Source organism: Jaculus jaculus, chromosome 6 (assembly GCF_020740685.1).
Source record: "Jaculus jaculus isolate mJacJac1 chromosome 6, mJacJac1.mat.Y.cur, whole genome shotgun sequence".
NCBI classification, from domain to species: domain Eukaryota; kingdom Metazoa; phylum Chordata; class Mammalia; order Rodentia; family Dipodidae; genus Jaculus; species Jaculus jaculus.
In genome coordinates, this window is record NC_059107.1 from 9846397 (window position 1) to 9849361 (window position 2965).

At 43.6% G+C, this 2965-nt stretch overlaps 1 pseudogene; it reads right to left on the reverse strand.

Annotated features, from left to right (window-relative positions):
- Positions 1 to 1250: 1250 nt before the first annotated feature.
- LOC101602006 lies at positions 1251 to 2254 on the reverse strand (annotated as a pseudogene).
- Between the last annotated feature and the right edge of the window lie 711 nt (positions 2255 to 2965).

The window sequence follows — 2965 nt, forward strand, 5'->3', positions numbered from 1 at the left end:
ATGCCAGGGCCTCATCCACTGAAATCAAACTCCAGATGCTTGTGCCACCTAGTGGGCATGTGCCACCTTGCACTTGCCTCACCTTTGTGCATTTGGCTTATGTAGGATCTGGAGAGTTGAACGTGGATCCGTAGGCTTCACAGGCAAGTGCCTTAACTGCTAAGCCATCTCTCCAGCCCTAGGTGGTACTTATTGATCAGCAAATCAGTTCTTGAGTTTGTAATCCAACACAGAGAAACAGAAAAAAGAGAGCTTTTCCTCCTCCCTGGTGACTAGCTGTCAGGATATTGGAAAGAACTATGCAATGTGCAGCCTTTTGGTGGGAGAGAAGTCATCAATGGTCATAACCACCAGCAGACTCTGCAAGTCTTACAGCCTGCCAGACAGGTCAAAATGTGCCAACTGGGGCAATGGTAGCTTATCTGTTTGGGGAGAAACCAACAGCTCTCCCAATTGAACAGGAAGCCCACTACACAGGATGGAATTCCTGCTTAGTACTGGACCACAGTGAAAAGCCTATGACTGGAGAGGTCATAAGCCTAGAAGGGGAACTACTACTGTTATCTACCAAATACATATATTATGTCCACCAAACTGCTCTTTAAACACTTACGCTTATGCTCATATACTACTTCTACTATCACTTTTGGTTAGAGAAGCTTCTCTTTTTCAGATGGTAGTGACCACTGGGGTGACTCAAAACTAATTATACTGCTGAGAAGTGACAGTGGAGTGTTCAGCACTGAGACATTTCCAAGGCTCAGAAACCATTATAGATGAGGTGGTAGAAAGAATGTAAGAGCCAAAGAAAGGGAAGGAGTGCTTACAATACTGTCATCCAGACACAGAATGGCCTTGATGTTCATGCCCTCACAGTGGCTGACATGACCTACACAAAACAAGAATAACAATGACATCAAAATAGAAGACAGACTAGTTGGGAAGAAGAAAAGGTTCAGTGAAGGGGGATTTGGGAGGGGAAAATGGGGGATCATGGGAGGGCATTATGATCATGGCATATTGTCCATATTTATGGAAGTTTTCAATAGAACATTAAATAAAAAGAAAAAGGAGAGTTTTTATTGAAAAAACAGATGTTGTCAAAATCCATTTAATCTTTCAAACAATACTAAGGTTGTAGTCACCTGAAGTCACCAAGACTAAACTAACAACAATAGTAAATGCCAATGCATATAAATCTTAGTACCTGCCCTCCCTCATAATGTTATATTTCCAATATGACAAATGTACTAGGATTTGAGGTGACCATGGATGCTCCTTAAATTGAGGATAGGACATTTCTGAGAGTAACCCTGGAATTTTCACACTTGCCACATCTTCCCATACACTTCTGCAGGGCCCCTATCACTTCCTTGTTCCTCAGGCTGTAGATAAGAGGGTTGAGCATGGGGGTCACTATGGTACCCAGTACAGCACCTACCTGGTCCTGTTCAGGTGTGTGGGAAGAGCTGGGAGTCATGTAGATGAAAATGGCCTGACCAAAGTAGAGACTCACAACAGTCAAATGTGAGGAACAGGTCGCCAGGGCCTTATTCCTCCCCTTGGGAGAGTTCATCCTGAGGACAGTAAGGAATATGAATGTGTAGGAGGTCAGGATGAGGAGAAATGGGATCAGGAGAAAGACAATCGTTGACACAAATTTCACTGTCTCATAGACTGACGTATCCACGCAAGACATTCTCAGAATGGCAGGCATCTCACAGAAGTAATGATTGATCTCCCTGGAGCCACATATAGGGAAATTCAAGGGGTAAACTGTATGGACAAGGGCTGCAAGAATCGCCCCGATCCAGGTGGAGGAGGCCATCTTCAAACAGACTTTGGGGCTCATGAGGACTGCGTATCTTAGAGGGTTGCAGACCGCAATATAACGATCATAGGCCATGAGGGTCAGTAAGATGCACTCAGCCAAGCCAAGGGTGAGGAAGAAAAACATCTGAGCAGCACAGGCTAAGAAAGAAATGCTGTTCTCCCCTGTGAAGTAGTTGGTGGCCGTCTTGGGAACTGTGCTAGAGATGTAAGCCAGGTCAATGACAGACAGCTGACTGAGAAGGAAATACATGGGGGTGTGGAGGCGGGAGTCCAGACCAATGAGAAGCATCAGGATGGAATTTCCAGCAAAGGCCAGGATGTAGATGAGGAGGACAAGTAGGATGAGGAGGGTAGGGTACCTGAAACCAGGAAAGAGCCCCAGGAGGATAAAGTCTGTTGAAGTTTTATTCTTCTGGTCCATATTTTCATTCAAGTTCTTATTTGAACTGAAAACCCTATAAGGACAAAATTACATCACAGAGAATGAGGTGTATATAGCTAAGACAACGTTCATCTCTTGGTCAGTCTCTCTGATCCATCACCCAAAGCCAATGATATAAAATGTACATTTCCATAGGAGAGATGCTGAGGTCAGTTAGGAGTCAGGAAGCTTGGAGAGGAAGACTCCTAAGCTGCTTGTCACTATACCAAATTAAGTATAAGCCAGTAATCTAAAAGTGTATATGTCCATGAGAGAGATGCTGAAGTCAGATAAGGAGCTAGGAAGTTTAGGGAGAAAGACCCCTAAGACAAGCAGTTTAGCTTGTCACTATGCCAGATTAGATTTAAGCCAAAGGTAGAGCAATTTATGACTATATGCACCATTAAAGATGAGGTAACTGAAAGGTATCTTTAAGCTAACTCAAAGATAAACTCACAGCAAGAAATACAGTCAACTACTTACTTTTTCAAAACCATTAAACCCTAAACCACAGAGAACAGCCTTTAACTGACTACAGAGTGAAAAGCAACAGCAATAGTTGAACAATTCACCTCAAGAAGGGAGATTTTGGTTTTCACACCCAAAAGATGCCTGCCACCCAGGAAAAGTATGCTTTTGTGACCACTTTAATAAAAGCTACCACCAGCCTGAGGCTCAGGCTGAACAGGTCTTTATTCTTTTCCTGGTCCA